Genomic DNA, 19,201 nt, shown 5'->3' on the forward strand with positions numbered 1-19,201 from the left:
GAAAAGGCTGGAACCACTGGAACCCTGCAGCTTTCTTTCTAAGTACGAAACGCAGCTTAATGTGGTGGTGTGTTGAATCTTCTTGTTGTTTTTGTATTGTAGGAATTATTTCACAACACTGAAGTATACTTGCAGCCAAAGGCTTCTGTAGTCAAATATCTCATCTTTACCTTCGCTTTTAGGGCTAAATTCTGCAAAGCACCTCAGCACATTCGTAAATCCCACTGAAAGCATTGGGACTTGAGTACGTTATTAAATGCTTTGCTGAATTAGGGCATTAATCAGTTGTAAAAGCCACTTAACTGCCTTCTGCTTCCATTTTCTTCTCTCTTGTATTATGGTAGTTGCTAAGAGCCCTAGTCCTGAACCAGGGCCCTGTTGTGTTAGGTGCTGTCCACACAGAACAAAAAGATGGTCTCTGCACCTTTCCCTGAAACGTAGGTTGATAAATGCAGTTTCTGGGTTGAGACCACCTTGCTGATTGTGGTTTTTATTTGTTTTCTTCGGTTGTGGTATATTACTGCAGTAATGGCCAGAAATGTGTTTGGAAAGCACCTAGAACATAAGGCAACACGATCTCTCATCTGAAGAGTTTACAATCTACATACACTGGTGGCAAATGACTAATTATATATCTTTATCAGCTAGCTCTTCACATGAAGTATAAAATGAATCATTGTCGTTTGAATGTTTCTCCATCCGTATTTAATATGTATCGTGCTGAACTGTTCAGTGTGTGTGGTTTTTTTTTTTTTTGTATTTTTTTAAAACTCACTCCTCTTCAACTTGCACTGAAAAGGTCTAGTTTTATTGAGACAGGATTATTTTGCATTGTGCATTGTATGGGTGTGTGAAATATTTTCTTCATGTCAAATGATTTAATGTCTCTTTGGAATTGTAATTAAAAATTGCTGTCAGTTACTTTGATGCTTTTGTTTTTTAACTTGCTTTTTTGTGTAATATCCTCTTGAAAGTGCCATTATTAGAATGGAGGATGTGGACTTCTTTTTTTCCCCTACATGGCTAATATATTACTCGTACGTTCTCCTAATCAGAGGTGTAGGTATGTGTAGGCTGCTGTCTCCATAGCCCAGGAGGACCTGACACCATGCCCTAAGTCTGGTTCAAGCCCTTTTTGTCAGGGCTTCAGCTTTTTATTTTCACAATAAAACAGTTTAACATAAGTTTCACGTATAAACATAGTCTCCTTTCCCTGATCTGGGGTCTTCTGCAGGGACCTATCTGTTACCTGCAGGTTCCCACTCTACCAGCCACTGTCCTGAGAATCACCCTGCTCCATGGCCTGCTGCAGGAGCCAGCCTGCTTCCTGTGGCTGTCCCCCTTTTTGATCCAGAGACTTCTTGGTGGCTCTCTCTGCAGCTGGGCTACTTTTACAATCACCTGATCAGTGTCAGCTCGGAGGTAGCTGATCAGTCAGGTGGTGATCCTGGGCCTAATGCCTCTTAAAAGGCCAGCCTCATGTAACAGTGTGACACTACAGGGGGTGTAAACACTTATTACAATAGTAGTCTTCAGACCATCTTTGTCACTTGAAGTCACAGCTATAGATGTAAGTTCTGATAATAAAATAGAAGGAACCAAAATAAATGACACTGGGAGAGAAACTGGAGTAACATTTGTTATGGTGAGATGCTCATGTCTATGTAGTTAAGATTGAAAGTAGCTTCTGATTATAAGCCTGATGTTGGCTTCACCCATAAATGATCAAAACCAAATAGACACATATGAAGCTTCAGGTGGATCATAGTTTGAGGAATAAAATAGTACTGTATCTATCTAAGGTTCTGTAATAGTGACAAAAAATAGTATCCAAGCACCTCACTCACCCCTGTGAGGTAGGAAAGTGCTGTTATCCCCCTTTTCCAGATGGGAAATTGAGGCACAGAGAGACTGTGATTGCCTAGGCTCACACAGGGAGTCTGTGAAGGAGCAGGGAGTTCATAACATTTCCACTCAACTTTTTTTTTTAAACTGTTTTTAAAAATGTAATGTGCTATATGTCTTTGTTTCCTGGCTTCACTCCAACACTTTTGAAAATCAGATGCCTTTTTTATCTCTCCCAGCATTTAATTAAATGCTTAATTCTGCACCGTTGAAGTCACTGGGAATTTTGCTCTTGCTTTCAATGGGAACAGGATCAGATCTTATCTCTCTCCCCCCCCCCCCCCATATTATTTTTCTTTCTCCCTGAAACATTCTCAAACCCACATTCTGTGCTTGAAAACTTAAGTGGACACCTTATAGCCAAAGGACTAACCCTTCTAGCCCGAAGGCTTATGAAAGACGAGAGGCCACAACTGTTCAGGGACAGTGGCAACAGGAGAGCTGTTGGATTATTGCCCCTGGACCATTCTTGGCGCTCCATTTTTCAATAACCTCTGGCTAGTAAGTGGTAAAATTTTGAAACCTCCTCCAAGGAAAGAATGGGAAGGGAAGCAAAATATAACAGAATTAGAGAAGTGGCAGTTTTTCTATGAGTAAATTTGCAGCTGAGTTTTCATTGTAAGACTGATTTTATTTGTGACCCCCCCCGCCCCCCCTCCAGATCTACCTAAATTGGTTAAACTCGCAAACTTGAAATGAATGGGACAAAGGGGGGTGGAGGGGTTGCTGAGTTGTGACACTAAAATACTTTATCAACTCTTGTGAATTTTTTTTTGGCCACTTTGTAGCAAACCACTAAAAAGCAGTAGAAAAAGGAAACCTAGTTTACTGGACTTCTTTAGCTGATATTAAATTCACATCACTAAAATTTAGTTGATTAAATTATAATTTTAAGAGGTAATGGTTCTAGGTTGGCATAGCATGTCAAGTGAGTGCTGGAGATCTAAGCTTTCATATTTGTATGGGTATCTGTCTATCTCTAATATAAAAATATGTATTAAAGTACGATCCTGTTTGCAGAGAGAGGTGCAAAATGTTACCTTAACATGGGCACTAAGGGGAATGTAAGAATGGCCATACTGGATCAGGCCAATGAGCCATCTAGCTCAGTATCCTGTCTCTGATAATGGCCAGTTCCAGATGCTTCAGAGAAAATGAACAGACCAGGACAATTATCAAGTGATCCATCTCCTGTCATCCACTCCCAGCTTCTGGAAATCTGAGATTTAGGGACACCCAGAGCATGGGACTGTGTCCCTGACCATTTTTGCTAACAGCCATTGATGGACCTATCCTCCATGAACTTATCTGTTTCTTTTTTGAACCCAGTTATACTTTTGGCCTTCACAACATCCTCTGGCAATAAGTTCTACAGGTTGACTCTCTCCTCAGGCCCTATGCTACCAGCACTCCCAGCTATCTTCGAGACACCACTGACTTTCTGAGGAAACTACAATCCATCGGTGATCTTCCAGAAAACACCATCCTGGCAACTATGGATGTAGAAGCCTTCCACACAACGATGGACTACAAGCTATCAGGAACAGTATCCCGGATAATGAAACTGCAAACCTGGTGGCTGAACTTTGTGACTTTGTCCTCACCCACAACTATTTCACATTTGGGGACAATATATACCTTCAAGTCAGCGGCACTGCTATGGGTACCCGCATGGCCCCACAGTATGCCAACATTTTTATGGCTGACTTAGAACAACGCTTCCTTAGCTCCCTAATGCCCCTACTCTACTTGCGCTACATTGATGACATCTTCATCATCTGGACCCATGGAAAAGAAGCCCTTGAGAAATTCCACCATGATTTCAACAATTTCCATCCCGCCATCAACCTCCGCCTAGACCAATCAACACAAGCGGTCCATTTCCTGGACACTACTGTGCTAATAAGTGATGGTCACATAAATACCACCATATACCAGAAACCTACTGACCACTATACTTACCTTATAAATTGTAAATTTATACTTGCATGCCTCCAGCTTCCATCCAGGACGTACCACACGATCCATTGTCTACAGCCAAGCTCTAAGATACAACTGCATTTGCTCCAATCCCTCAGACAGAGACAAGCACCTACAAGATCTCGATCAAGCATTCTTAAAACTACAATACCCGCCTGCTGAAGTGAAGAAACAGATTGACAGAGCCAGAAGAGTACCCAGAAGTCACCTACTACAGCACAGGCCCAACAAAGAAAATAACAGAACGCCGCTAGCCATCACCTTCAGCCCCCAACTAAAACCTCTCCAGCGCATCATCAAAGATCTACAACCTATCCTGAAAGATGATCCCTCACTCTCTCAGATCTTGGGAGATAGACCTGTCCTCGCTTACAGACAGCCCCCCAACCTGAAGCAAATACTCACCAGCAACCACACACCACAGAACAAAAACACTAACCCAGGAACCTATCCTTGCAACAAAGCCCAATGCCAACTCTGTCCACATATCTATTCAAGTGACATCATCATAGAACCTAATCACATCAGCCATGCCATCAGGGGCTCGTTCACCTGCACATCTACCAATGTGATATATGCCATCATGTGCCAGCAATGCCGCTCTGCCATGGACATTGGCCAAACCGGACAGTCTCTACGCAAAAGAATAAATGGACACAAATCTGACATCAGGAATCATAACATTCAAAAACCAGTAGGAGAACACTACAACCTCTCTGGTCACTCAGTAACAGACTTAAAGGTGGCAATCTAGCAACAGAAAAGCTTCAAAACCAGACTCCAACGAGAAAGTGCTGAACTTGAATTAATATGCAAATGAGATACCATCAATTTAGGCTTGAATAGAGACTGGGAATGACTGAGCCATTACACACATTGAATCTATTTCCCCATGTTAAGTATCCTCATACCTTCTTGTCAAACTATCTGAAATGGGCGATCTACAAAAATTTTTTTTCTCCTGCTGATAATTGCTCATCTTAATTAATTAGTCTCTTAGAGTTGATAGGGCAACTCCCACCTTTTCATGTTCTCTGTATATGTATATACATCTCCTTACTATATGTTCCATTCTATGCATCCAATGAAGTGGGCTGTAGCCCACGAAAGCTTATGCTCAAATAAATGGTTAGTCTGCAAGATGCCACAAGTACTCCTGTTCTTTTTGCGGATACAGACTAACACGGCTGCTATTCTGATACAGGGTGACTGCGCATTGTGTGAAGAGGTACTTCTTTTTGCTTGTTTGTTTTTAAACCTGCTGCCGCCTATTAATTTCATTCGGTGACCCTGGTTTCATTGGGGACCTGTCAATGGGTGGGGTGGGGGGTCATGATGGTATTTTTTCCATGAAGAGATTTGTGGGGGGATTAGGCTTTGCGAGAAAGGAATTTCCTAAAGCTTGTGCCGGAGTGTGGTGTTCTCACCTCTCATAGCCCTCAGAAAGCTGAAAGGAGAAGGGGAATACTCTTCCATCTCCTTTCCCCTCAAGCTCTCTCCTCTCACCCAGTCCCCCACTTCCTGAGATTAGTAGGCAGGAAGTACTGCTGCAGAAGTTGACATCTATAAGGGGCTCGAGAGAGCAGGAGAGTCGAGGGGAAGAGTCAGTGGAACTGGTTTGTCAGACAGGAAAATCCCTAATGAGCCATAGAAAGATCACTGGGACCTGGGAAGCCTTTGAGTCCCAGAACTCTGCATAAATGCACACCATACTATGTACTATGAATATAAGAAATCCTAATAGTTATCCTCCACATACTATTGTGTAGTATTGTGTTACTATGCCTGGCTCAATCTTGTCAAACGTGATGGGTAGGACCCTACCAAATTCACGGCCATGAAAATGCACCACGGACTGTGAAATCTGGTCTCTGCCTGTGAAATCTGGTCTTTTGTATGCTTTTACTCTATACTATACAGATTTCACAGAGGAGATCAGTGTTTCTCAAATTGGAGGTTCTGACCTAGAAGAGAGTTGCGGGATGGGTGGGTTGCAAGGTTATTTTAGGGGGGTTGCGGTATTGCCACCCTTACTTCTGCATTGTCTTCAGAGCCAGGTGGCTGGAGAGCAGCGGCTGTTGGCCGGGCACCCAGCTCTGAAGGCAGCGCCCTGCCAGCAGCAGCGCAGAAGTAAGGGTGGCAATACTATACCATGCCACTTGTACTTCTGTACAGAGCTGGGCAGCCGGAGCGTGGCAGCTGCTGATGAGGGCCCAGCTCTGCAGACAGCAGCGCAAAAATAAGGGTGGCAATACTATACCATGCTGTCCTTACTTCTGCATTGCTGCTGGTGGCAGCTCTGCCTTCAGAGCTGGGCAGCTGGAAAGCAGCGGCTGCTGACTGGGAGCCCAGCTCTAAAGGCAGAGCCGCCACCCGCAGCAGTGCAGAAGTAAGGGTAGCAGTACTGCAAGCTTCCCCTACAATAACCTTGCGACCCTCCCACCCGCACAACTCCTTTTTGGGTTAGGATCCCTACAATTACAACACTGTGAAACTTCAGATTTAAATAGTTGAACTCATGAAATTTACGATTTTTAAAATCCTATGATTGTGAAATTGACCAAAATGGACCTTGAATTTGGTAGGGCCCTAGCGATGGGCTATCCTGAGGAAGTCCAGAAATAAACAGAGGCTTTATGAGTTAATGCTCCCACTGTGTACGTATGAATTTTATTCATGTTTTTATCACCATATATTGGAGGAGTCCCATGTAAATTAATATCCATGAACTTTCTCCAGGGGAACTGTGACATCATCATCTTGGAACTTGATGCCCCATTCCTCAGTTGTTTCTGTTCCTGCTCCAAGCAATTCAGTCTCCCACTCCTGGATAGGCAGATTCCTGTGTTTCTGAATAATTGATTTATCTGGCCAAATCATAGTATGTAGCATTGCAAGACTCAGCCCTGTGGCGCCTCCTGCTGTCGTCCTGGGAATTAGCTCTTTTTCCAGCTCCGAAGCGCCCTCTGCAGGCTGGTGTCTCGCTTCTCTCTGGCCCCTGTGTCCCTCACAGACCCCGGTGCCCTTTTACTTTGCGGCTGCTGCCCCCGGCTGTACCCCCCCACAGTTGTCTGGGTCTCCCCTCCCCAGGGAACCCCCAACCCTCTAGCCCCACCTCGCCTCAGTCTATGGCCACTGCCAGTCATCTACTAGCCCCTGTTCCCTGGGGCAGACTGCCGTGTAAATGCCACTCATCATAGGCAAGGGGGGTTTGGACCTGCTGCCTTTGCCTGCCCTAGGCTGCACCTCTGCAATTCCAGTACCTTTGCAGGCCTTGCACAAGGCATGCAGCCTGGGGGTTTCCAGGCTGGAGCTCCTGAGCTCCTCTGGCCTTCCCCCAGCCCTGCTCCACTCCAGGTAGCCTTCTGAGCTCCCAAGCAGCCAGGCCTGTCTCTCTCCCCACTAGAAAGAGAGACTGACTCTGCTCCTGGCTAGGGCTACCATATGTCCGGATTTCCCCGGACATGTCCGGCTTTTCGGTCTATAAATAGCCGTCTTGGGGGGATTTTTAAAAATCTAAAAATGTCCGGGATTTCCCCCCCGTCGGCTATTTATAGATAGAAAAGCGGCGGCCAAGCGCCGCTGGGCACCCAAAGCCCCTTCCCGGCTCCCCCCATCCCCTGCAGCCTTACCATGCTGTCCGGCCCGCAGCTGTCTTCCCCCTCCTCTCCTCCCCTGAACGCTCCGCCCCCTGCTCCTCCCCCTCCCCTGCTTCCCGCGAATCAGATCTTTGCGGGAAGTCTGAAAAGAAGCAGGGGCAAGCGGGAGGCAGCAGCAGGTAAGCTGGGGTGGGGGTGGGCGCGAGGAGGAGCGCTTCGGGGAGGTGCAGCCTTGGCCGAGCGGCTCCCTCCGGCCCGGGCCGAGTGGCGCCCGGCTGCCCCAGCAGCTCCGGCCCAGCTCGGGCCCCAGCACCCCCAGCCCGGACCCGGCCCAGCTCGGGCCCCAGCACCCCCGGCCGGGCTCGGGCCCCAGCACCCCCGGCCGGGCTCGGGCCCCAGCACCCCCGGCCGGGCTCGGGCCCCAGCACCCCCGGCCGGGCTCGGGCCCCAGCACCCCCGGCCGAGCACCTCCGGCCCGGCCCCAAGCCCCGCAACCCCGGCCGGAACGCAGCCCGATTCCTGGGCTCTTTAAAGCCGGCCCTGGTCGGGGGGGGGGGGGGTGGTTGGATGGGTCGGGAGTTTGGGGCTGTCAGGAGGGCAAGGGTGTGGAGAGGGGTTGGGACAGTCAGGGACAGGGAGCGGGAGGGTTAGATGGGTCTGGGGGGGCTGTCGGGGGCAGGGGTGTGGAGAGGGGTTGGGACAGTCAGGGACAGGGAGCGGGGGGGTTAGATGGGTCTGGGGTTCTGGGGGGGCTGTCGGGGGGCAGGGTTGTGGAGAGGGGTCGAGGCAGGCAGGTAGCAGAGGGGGTTGGATGGGTCAGGAGTTCTGGGGGTCCTGTCGGGGGCCGGGAGCAGTTGGATAGGGCATGGGAGTCCCCAGGGGTCTGTCTGGGGGTGGGGGTGTGAATATGGGGTGGGGGTGTGGATAAGGGTCGGGGCAGTCAGGGGACAGGTAGGGTCGTACGGCGTTCTCAGGAGGGGGCAGTCGGGACAAGAAGCAGGGCGGCTTAGGTAAGCGGTGGGGTCCTAGGGGGCAGTCAGTGGCAAGGGTCCCAGGAGGGGGCAGTCAGGGGACAAGGAGCGGGGGGGGTTGGGGGTTCTGAGAGGGGCAATCAAGGGGTGGAAAGTGGGAGGGAGTGGATAGGGGCGGGGCTAGAGAGGGGCTCCCTCCCCCCATGTTCTCTTTTTTGCTTGTAGAAATATGGTAACCCTACTCCTGGCCCACTGCCCTCGTATAAGGGCCAGCTGAGCCCTGATTGGGGTGTGGCCACAGCTGAGCCTGTTTCCCCAATCAGCCTGGGAACTGCTTGCTCCCAGCCACAGCCCTCTCCTGGGCTGTTTTAAGCCCTTTACGGCCGGAGCGGGTGACCACCCCGCTACACATAGTTTGCTTCTACTTTGGGAGGTGAACAAGAAGTCCAGCAAAACAAACAGTGAGCCAACAACCTCTTGCTGGGTATTCTGTCTGACTTCAGTCTTAATAGACCCTCTGTCTTTCCCACACTCTTCCTATGCTCTCTGGCCATGCCTGCATTATAGGTACTGCAGCTGTCTTGCTGTAGTGTAGACTTCCTATGTCCCACACTAATCCACCTCTCTGAGAGGTGGTAGCTAGGTTGATGGAAGAATTCTTCTGTTAACCTAGCTGTGTCTACAGCAGGGGAAGGTTGACCTAATTTTTCACAGTCCTGAATGATGTAGCTAAATCTAAATATGTATGTGTGTCTCTAGGCGTTTTCTCTGGGCTCATTATAGATAAGCTCTGAGCACTTTCTGCCACCCATCTGTATCTGCTGTAGGAGAGCCTTCTTACTCCCCACAAGTTTTTCCCTGCAGGTCTCGCCGCCTTATAGAAAGCCTCTATACCCATTACCCGGGGAGTCAGTTAACTAGGCACGAAGTGGGGCTGAGACCATCTCAGTGAAAGGGCCAGCTCTCTCTGGGACAGGATCAGAATTGAGTTTGCATATTTCATCAATGTTATGGCTGTTGAACCTGTTCTGTTTCCATTTAATGAGTAACCTTCTTCTGAGTAAAATGGCCACCATTGTTTTTCTGTTATGTATTATTTGGTGTTACTTCCCTGCACTCATAGCAAGAGAAAATATTTTCATACAAGAGGCACTTAAAGGAACTTGGCTCTTAAATAACAAGGTGTTAGGTGCCTTTTACATGTGAGAGGAAGAAATAGAATGTTGGTTATTTTGATGCAACGTTCATGGGCTTTGACATAAAGGGGGATACGTTTTAGGCAAGATTAAAAAATACATGAAGACATCCGTCGGACCATGTTGATCGAGAGAGACGATCTAAGCACAGGACAGGGAGACAAGAACTCTGAGCTCTGATCCCCACTCTGACACTGTCTTCCTCTGATGTTGAGCAAATCACTCAAACTCTGTGTTTTCCCCAGATTTTTCCCCAGATTTTGAAATTGGGATCATACTTGCCTCCCTTACGAGGGTGTTGTGTGGATTAGCCAAGTACGGTTTGCAAAGTACTTTCAAGATGTGTAAGTGCTAAAATAAGTGGTGGGATTTTTAGGGCTTATAGAGGCATTGCCTACCTCTGTCATAAGCTGCCTGACTTTGAAACATTGTATCTTAAGAGATAAACGTGTTGAAGGCATTGCGTTCAGATGATGATAATACTACCATTCATGTGACGGCTCTGCAATAACTTAGATTGAGGGGTTTCACCATCAACGAACTGGCATTGCTATCTGCTGTCTCCATGACAGCAGGGGCTATCTCATATGCTTCCAGAGTCTGAAGAAGAGATAGGTACGTTTACTTCTTTCCCTATCAATAGGATATCAACAGTTTTTACTGTTAGAAATCTAAATGGCCAACAATACTTTTAGAAATGTTAATTTTGAGTCTCATAACAAGAGAATGCTGTTTATTTTTAAAAAATAAAATGGACAAGCCAAACACTGCGTGCAATTAAAGTGGTAGCTTTAAAGTTATAAAGTAGTTATAAAGAGGATAATTATGGTGGAGTTTGATGTAATGAGCCAGGCTACAGTCACCTTGCTTCAAAGAGAGTTGCAGCAGACATTTTAAAAGAGTGTAGTGCTTCCACTGTTCGTGATAGGTCCTGATAGTGTCAGAGCAGAATGGGCTAGTGCCCTGACATAGTGAAGTGGTTTGTGAGGTGCCTGTTCCATTGCAGGATAAAAGTGAAACAGTCCTCGATTAACAATGCTATGAGAAACACAGAGCTAGTTATTGTGATTCACTGAGAACTTGCTGTGAGACTCAATACAATAGCATTTCCACAGGGCACACCAGGGTGATTACAAAAGCTACTTTGAAAGCAGACCAGTTATTTGTAATTCTCATTTCCGAGCATATGAAACAATAACAAATCGAGTAAAGAAAGTGGATCTGTATCCAGACATTCCTCATAGAGAAAAGAACAAACCAGTGTAGACCCATCAGCTGTATCAGTCTCTATTGCTTTAACATGATTTTCCTCTTCCTGAGGGAATGAGATTCTTAACATCCTTGTTGAATTCTTGAGGAACTCTCCCTACATTCTTCCAGCATGCTTAACGCCTCCACATTACAGCCGCTTTTGTCCCTAGCAGAAGTCTGGATTGGGTTTCTTTCAGAGTCTGTCAGTACTGCACATTAATTGGCCAGGGCTCTGAGAAATGAGTGACAAGTGGCACTGGTGCTCAGCCCATTGTCTCTGGATTGCGCTCAGCCCTTGCTTGCTGAAGAGAAGAGAGCAAAGGATCAGGAATCAGAGTTGATAGTATAGAGGAGCATTACTGCTAGGCTCTGTGACCTGCCATGCTCTGTTTAAAATCCTTAATGGGTTAAAACGTTGAAGTACTAAAGAGGGAATAAGCATACAATGTCCATTAACAATCACTGGTAGCCCTCATGTTGAATACTTACTCCAGTGGACCACATTATCATAGGAGAAAAATCCATCTAACTTAGGACATTATGCTCTGCCATGATACATCGGGCCACTTAGAGTCCAACTTTGTCTTGCTCTAATTTTACTGTTACTATCACTGTCTTAAAAGATGTATTTCTCCATCTAAAATGAGATTTTTATGAGCATGCAAATGCAAGGCGAACCAAGAGAAAATTGCTCTTTGTTTTATGAATTACAATAATAAAAAGCTGCTCCACTAGTAGGTGTGATAAAAGGCCACTGAAATACCAAATTAACATATACAGTAATATTTTCCAGGCATCATCTTTCACCCATCAAACTTTAAAACTAATCAACATCAAACATGTAAAATGAGACACATAATGGTGGCTGGCTATCCTATTAGCAAGGTTTGAGATCCATCTGTGGTAACATCAGCTCCCAGTCCTTTGTTGTTTACATCAGTTAGAAATTTCAGGAAGTATTTGCCTTCAGATGCTACCTGTGATTTAGTAATTTAAAAGAAACCTGATGATTGGATGATATAACTTTATTGGTATTGTTAAAGAAAAAAAATCCATTAAGGGCACGTCAACACCTATTTGATAACAGATATAAATTACAAACGTATTTAAAACTGCAAGAGAATATCAAATAAACTAGACAGCTGTGAACAGTTTGTAATGCTTGCCTTAGAATTCAGCATGAATGCTTTCCCACCCAAGAGTGAGAAATCTCTGCTTTGTGTAGATGGACAGGAGAGAGATTGTAGAGTGACCCTAGTTCAGTGCTTTGGGTAATTTTTGTTGTCTGGCCCCTACAATGACAAATCATGTCTTTTATTTGGACATAAAAGGGGCTTGCTTATTTCAAAGTAACTGTGGTACTTTGTGATGGAGAGAAAAGAGTGTGCAGTGTCTGTTTTTAAAGTTCCATGGTTATCTAGCCCTCCTCCCCCTTCCCCTTTGCTGTCTTAGCTGCTTGTAATTCACTGCCAGGCGGCATCGTAGTTTTTAGCAGGATGGCTGTAGTACAGAAATTATGACATTGGACAATGTGTTAGGGAGAATCAGAAGAAGCACCTGAGGCTTGTACTTTATGAATCCTTGATTTAAACCAGGCAAATGAATTTGTAAGATTGTTCCTCTATAATAATTACCATTTGGTTTTCTTTATTTTTCAGGAATGTGGTGGAACATTTAACCTGTTTATTTGCTAACCATGTTATATCTACTAAATAGTAAATAAACATGTATATAACCATTTTTGGAACAGAGAATGCCACTTGCCTAGGGGGATAGTGTTTCTGGTTATGCGAGTTTTTGTCCCGTAGAGTACTCCTATTGGAGAGTGAGGAGTCGGCACTGATTTTTCCTTCTTCCAGGCTTGTGATTGACTTAATTCTAAGAAACCACTCAAGCTCCTAACACTGTAATTATTGCTACCCCTTTCTCTGAGAAAAATACAATAATATATAGGAGAATGAACAAATAGTTATTTGTTAATTGATGCTTTTATAATTCTGAACTCTTTATGGTACTGAGCAAGTTTGTCTTCAGCCATGCAGATGGCTATTAGATTGGCAGTCCACTGTAGTCACGATATAGCTTTGTTTTTGTCTTAAAGTAATTTATTGACTTGCGCCCAGATTTTAAAGATATTGAGGCATCTAGCTCTTGCTGAAATCAATGGGAGCTAGGCACCTAAATACCTTTAAAAATCTGGCCCTTCGAATTCGTCTTCACAGCTCTGCAGCGCTGGCTACAGAGTGTGAATTGCAGCACGTGCTCACATGTTGCTCTGTAAAAGATGCCTAGTTTGCATTATTAATGTGCACTAGGTACCTTTTAGTTCACATTAACAGAGTCTGTATGGGACAGTTGCAGCTCAGTGCTTTGGCGTGCTGCAGTTTACACCCCATAGTCAGCACTGTAGGGCCATGTAAACTTAGGTACCATTTGTGTGTTCTGAAGTAACTCAGTAGTTACTTTCCATGGTTCTGTTAGTTCTTTTCTTTTTTTTTTTAATTGTTGATAATCTCTAATAATAGAAATATAATGTTTGTATTTTCTGCCTGATCACGGTGATTTGTGTTTCTCTCTCTCACTCGCACGCACACACTCTCTTAAATTTGCAGTGGTTAAGAAGTGATTGAACAACTTTCAGCTGTCTGCTCTTTGTGCTGTAGTGACATTCCCTAGAACAGTAGGTGGAGAGAGAATTTTCTGAAAATCCCACCCTTGAGTTAGTACGTAGTATTAGAAATTCCAGATCACTTGTGATGGGGAGTCAATGACACTGTGTGAGTATTACCTATTTCTCTTTTTCACATATCTGGAAATGGACGCTATTTCATCTTACATGAATCTGTCATCCCAAATCTGAGGTTGCGACCTGTTATCCCTATTATGAGCTGATTCAACCAGATGCTGAAATGTCCATTTTAATAACCTATTTTATGTAGGCAAAAAAGAAACAGACGAGCATCTTTTTTTCTTAGCCTACAGCAGTACAAAGTTTTGTAATGAACAGAACTGTGCTATGTCGTGACAGCTTTAGGCACTGAAGTATTTTAGTGCCTGATGGTGCTTGGTTCCAGAAAGAAACTGGAATATACTGATCCTCCTAACTATGAAGTTGGAAGCTTGAGGAGGATGTTCTCATATAATTTGTTTTAAATACACTTTGTGAGCTCCAAAGGGGCCACTGACAATAAGATTAAGATGCCACTTTGCCAAGCTGCTTACCATTAAAAAACCAAACAGCATTTCCTTGAGCAGTTTACAAGTAGATCTTGAGTGCAGAAAAGGAATGGTATGGTATGATGGGGAAGAGGCCTTGCATAGAAAAGAGTCAGAATGGGTTATTTGTGTCAATAGGTCCTGTACCTCTAATTGTTTTTCTTTCACTGTTTCATATAGACTATAGCAATTCATCTGAACAGAATACAGGTTGAAATTCTATTTATAAAGTCAACACTTTAAATCAATAAGTCAGTTATTGGAGGTGGAAAAATCAAGCACATTCCAGGAATGATAAAGCAATAATATTAATACAATAAACTTTCTTGTTACCCACTTCCCCAGACACCTTGTGAAATAAGTATTGACTAAATGCAAAAGTTGGTTAGTCTAAAGTTTTATATATGCATGTAAGAATTCCACACACACAGAACTAAGCCCAAACTGCATTTTTTAATTAGTCAAATTCCATTTAGGTTAGAGTTGGTTACTTAATGCAAAATAGCTGCCAAATTAAAGAGTCACATTAAAAAGATAAGTAAAAACCAACATTACTCTCCAATTCATGGGTTTAATAAGAAAAAGGAATAAAGTCAAAACTGCTTTTTGCAGTTTAAATCTGCAAACACTAATGTAAAATCAATGGGACTAACTCATGTACATAAAGCTAGTCATGCATAAATGTTTGCAGGATTAGAGCCTGTATTTGTTGAAGTATTTATCAGAAAAGCATACAGAATTAGGCATCCCCCGTTATGTAAACATAAACATATATTACCTTCCGAGTTTTAATAGAAAAGATAAGTAGAAAATTTATGAAGTTGCTGTTCTTAAATGATATTTGACTTTTCATCAAGAGATTCATCTTTCTCCATTAATTTGACTATTCCAAAAATTCCACCATTTCATCTGAAAACATGTTCTTTAACATCTTTAGTATGATGAAATTTAGCATCGAGAAGAATTGGAAAAAATAAAACCCTAATTAAGGACACTTAAGTAACTTCTCTGTTTCAGTCTTGGATTTATTTAGCTATATCTGGGGAAAATATAAACTTGTTAACTAATATAATGAATCTTCCCTTTTGATTGCCAAACCTGACAGACATCTGAGACTGGGCTTTTGCCTGTTATGTTTATAAGAATCTTAATAAAGCAAAGACATCCAAGGATACTGTATGAGGTTTGCTTTAAGGAAGATAAATAGTTGGGCCTAAGCCTGAATTAAATGGTTTTCTGGAAAAAGTAAAATGCTTAAAATAAAAGCACTCTAGGGTAACAGTATATAAATAATGACAAGATAAATGCCGTTTTATTTTTTTGCTACAGAAAAATCAAGTCAAGTTGTATTGAAAGACCCATTTGCTTGGGTGGAAAAAGAAACTTAGTGTCTGTTGATGGGGCCCCTATCAAATGATGTACCTTTTACTGTGGACATTCTTCTTGACTTCATTGAGACTACTCATGATAACAAGCACTCTGTCTGATAGTGTTTGCAGGATTGCCCATTAGGGCCCGGTCTATGCTGGGAAAATTGTCCTTTGCTCAGCACAGGGTCTCATCCCAGTTTCAGAAATATAATTAATTGGGAAGGCTTCTCACAGTGTAATATAGTAGAACTGGAAGAATTGACTTCCTTATTTGAAAGCAATAGAAATCAGAGTTCTGGGTCTGCTGTAACATAAGTTATATATTTAAAAATAAATGATAATTGTTGCTTTAGCAACAGTGAAACCAGCTGTTCAAACCCCGCCTGCAAACCCATTTGGGTTAATTTAAACAATTTACCTTACAACAATTTTGAAAGTTTCTTTCTCAGTGTTTTCAAGTGATGGAGTTGATTCTTTTAGCCGTACTTGGCATGCTTTAATTTCCTTTTACCACTTGTGAGGCCCCCTCCCCCCACAGATAAATAGTCCCATTCATTGCATTGATTGTGAATGATTTTTCCAAAAATGGTTTCAATATTTCATTTAGTGTATTTATCTCTTTGTCCTTCTATACTGGTCCAGATGCTTGGGTGTAACACTCCTGCTAATACATCCCAAAATGATGTGTTCACTCATATTTAGGTTTCAGAGTAGCAGCCGTGTTAGTCTGTATCTGCAAAAAGAAGAACAGGAGTACTTGTGGCACCTTAGAGACTAACAAATTTATTAGAGCATAAGCTTTCGTGGACTACAGCCCACTTCTTCGGATGCATATGCAGTCCACGAAAGCTTATGCTCTAATAAATTTGTTAGTCTCTAAGGTGCCACAAGTACTCCTGTTCTTCTTTTTACTCATATTTAGGTTGTGATTCACTATGACCCCCCAGATCCCTTTTTGCAGTACTCCTTCCCAGGCAGTCACTTCCCATTTTGTATTTGTGCAACTGATTGTTCTTTCGTAAATGGAGTACTTTGCATTTGTCATTTATTGAATTTCATCCTATTTACTTCACGCCATTTCTTCAGTTTGTCCAGATCATTTTGAATAATAATCCTGTCCTCCAAAGCACTTGCAAACCCTTCCAGCTTGGTATCAATGGCAAACTTTATAAATGTATGCTCTATGCCAGGGGTCGGCAACCTTTGGCATGTGTGCCAATTTTTACTGGCACGCTGCTGCCAGCCGGGGTCCAGGCTGCCGGCCCCGCTCAGCCCGCTGCTGGTCTGGGGTTCCGGCCGCCGGCCCTTGCCAGCCGGGGTCCTGGCCATTGGCCCTGCTCAGCCTGCTGCTGGCCTGGGATATCAGCCGCCAGCCCCGCTCACCTCACTCCTGGTCAGGGTTCCAGCTGCCCGGCCCCCTGCCAGCCAGGATCCGGGCCTCCGGCCCTGCTCAGCCCTCCTGCCGGCCTGAGGTACCAGCAGCCAGCCCTGGGCTCTGCCCCTGGCCTGGTCCCAGCGCTCTGCAGCACTTAGCAAAAATTATACTACAATTAGTTTAAAAACGTGAAAACGTAAAACCTTTGTATATTACAGTAATCATTAAAACATGTATGTTAATAAATACATAGGTTTGATGAAACAAAGTAGTTGTACTTATGTGCCTGTGCTTAATTTACGTTTTCGATGATTTATCTTCTAAAAAAATCTTGCATGTATCGCACCCCCAGAAAGGGCATCTCACACCCCCAGGGGGTGTGTGCACCCCAAGTTAAGGACAATGCATTAAACTGATAAGACCTGCATTTTAATTTAATTTTAAATGAAGCTTCTTAAACATTTTAAAAGCCTTGTTTACTACATACAACAATAGTTTAGTTATAGAGAGAGACCGCCTAAAAACGTTAAAATGTATTACCGGCATGCAAAGCCTTAAATTAGAGTGAATAAATGAAGACTCAGCACACCACTTCTGAAAGGTTGCCGACCCCTGCTCTATGCCATTATCTAAATCACTGATGAAGGTATTGAACAGAACTGGACCCAGAACTGATCCCTGCGGGACTCCACTTTGATATGCCCTTTCAGCATGACTGTGAACCACTGATAACTACTCTCTGGGAACGGTTTTCCAACCAGTTATGCACCCACCTTATAGTAGTTCCATCTAGGTTGTGTTTCTCTAGTTTGTTTATGAGACAGTCATGTGAGACAGTATCAAAAGCCTTACTAAAGTCAAGATATACCACATCTACCTCTTACCTCCTATCCACAATGCTTGTTACCTTGTCAAAGGAAGCTATTAGGTTAGTTGTTCTTGACAAATCCATGCTGACTGTTACTTATCACCTTATTATCTTACAGGTGTTTGCAAATTGATTGTTTACTTATTTGCTCCATTATCTTTCCGGGTACTGAAGTTAAGCTGACTGGTCTGTAATTCCCCGGGTTGTCCTTCTTTCCCATTTTATAGATTGGCACTATATTTGCCTTTTTCCAGTCCTCTGGAATCTCTCGCATCTTCTATGACTTCTAGGATGTCTGTATGCCTTTCTGTCTGGGATGCCTCATGGCTGAGTTTTGCAAGACTACCAGAACATCCAAAGCTACCGCATGTAATTGCTGTTGGGCCCCAGTGCGAGCGTTGTTGATGCCACCTTCATCAGCTGGAATAGAGACTCAGATACAGAACAGAGGCATCAGGCCAGAATGAGGGAACAATCATAGCTTTGGACATTTTATGAAGTAGGAAGACTGGACCAGCATGGGACAGTGCTAACTTACATCAGGTGAGGATCTGGTCCACGGGCTCAGGGCATCCACCAAAACGTTACTGTCCCTGATGAAACTTTGATTTCAGACCTCCCCCCTGCCTGTAGAAGATATCCAGCTAGTTCTGGGATCTCAATGGGCACTAACACAAAAGGAACAACTTTTAGAGACCATTCAAATTGCCAGGCACGCAGGGGCACTTATGGTCCCACTCCCTTTGATTCTAAGCTTGCTCCTGAAGTGAACGAGTCCCTTCCTTGGGTGAATCTCTGCTCTGCTGCAAGCACTCATACAATGCTCCCTGCTTCTACCAAGGCCTCTCTGGTGGTTGTACTCCTCCAGGAGAAAAGCCTTCCCACAAGCACTCTTGCAACCTGCCTCCCTTATATTCCTGGAATCCTGGGATACCTTGACCTGCTAAATACAACTTTCTAGAGCCTTGTAGAAAATCATGAAAGCTAGACTGGAAAGAGACCGGCATGGAGAGATGCTCTCCCCCCAGCTTTTTGTTGAGAGGGTGGAAAGCACCCCTCCTTCAGATCTAGAACCACCTGATGGTGGTGGTGGGGGAAAACCCTGGATGACTGGACTTCTCCAGAGTAGAGTGAAATCCCCAGTAATGACACCCTGAGGAAGGGGAATCTATTCCTGATCCCCAGCTCTAAGAATGGGAAGTGCCAGCTGTTTTAAAATCACAGATTTGCCTGTTTTAATTATCACAATCCCTCCAACCCACTGAAGGGTTTCTTTATGGTAAGTGACTTATTTAGCAGTTCTAACAGAGCAGCCTGAAGTGAACAAAGGGCTGCACAGTGGGAAGCTAATGCCCACACACACTATTTCACACCTACGATTAGGCTTGCAGACACTACCAGGATTGCCTTGCAGATAATTCTCTTTTCCTGCTGTAACACAGTGCACTGAATCTACTTTGCATCAACAGT

The 19,201-nt window shown here is 44.1% G+C and overlaps 1 protein-coding gene across 7 annotated transcripts in view; it reads left to right on the plus strand.

Moving 5' to 3' along the window:
- The window catches only part of TULP4 (TUB like protein 4), a 265,339-nt gene that overhangs the window by 14,770 nt on the left and 231,368 nt on the right, over positions 1-19,201 (plus strand). The window contains exon 1 of one of the 7 annotated variants that reach the window (XM_005291534.5): positions 17,408-18,274. The exons of the other annotated variants lie outside the window; for them this stretch is intronic. The gene's annotated coding sequence lies outside the window, so the exon portion shown is untranslated. Of the gene's footprint in view, positions 1-17,407; positions 18,275-19,201 lie in introns of those variants that run through there. 7 annotated transcript variants of the gene reach the window in all.

Source organism: Chrysemys picta, chromosome 3 (genome assembly GCF_011386835.1).
Source record: "Chrysemys picta bellii isolate R12L10 chromosome 3, ASM1138683v2, whole genome shotgun sequence".
Taxonomy (NCBI): domain Eukaryota; kingdom Metazoa; phylum Chordata; order Testudines; family Emydidae; genus Chrysemys; species Chrysemys picta.